This window comes from Dipteris shenzhenensis, chromosome 21 (assembly GCF_047967505.1).
Source record: "Dipteris shenzhenensis isolate YYH24624 ecotype China chromosome 21, Dip_SZ_1.0, whole genome shotgun sequence".
In the NCBI taxonomy this organism is placed as follows: Eukaryota; Viridiplantae; Streptophyta; class Polypodiopsida; order Gleicheniales; family Dipteridaceae; genus Dipteris; species Dipteris shenzhenensis.
In genome coordinates this window covers 4936986-4937523 of record NC_141616.1, presented here as the reverse complement: position 1 = coordinate 4937523, position 538 = coordinate 4936986, and positions in this window count along the sequence as shown.

Sequence of the window (538 nt, the reverse complement as noted above, 5' to 3'; positions counted from 1 at the left end):
TCTAGACCAACAAATCCAACTACAGTTGAAATAGCTTAGAAAGTGCATAGTATCGTGAATTATGTGGTTTAGATGCGGGGGATGCTAGCACTTGCGAGAGCCCGGCCCTAGGAATGCGACATGTGACATGTAGAACCATCTATGGGATTGTGGGCTTTGTATACATCATGCAAGTGAAATAACGTGAGAGATGGGTATACGAGATGTTGTCACATAGGTTGGCTAGGAGGATCAACTAAGTATCATCGCCTATCACTTGTGTATGGTGATTACCTTGTGTGTGTCCTTTGGTATTTGCACATGGGTACACTGTATTTATCCATGCATATATTTGTTTATGTGCCATGGAAAATTTATATCAAACGACATATACTATTATTTTGAGCATGCTTTCCTTGGAGATCAATCATAACCATAACAAACTTTTACAAATTACTTGATGGCTCTCTTGTAAGTCAAACCTCGAAATCACATTAGAAGGTGGAGAAAATATTCCCTAGGATTACAATAAATATGTACTCAAGTAGTACAATATCCT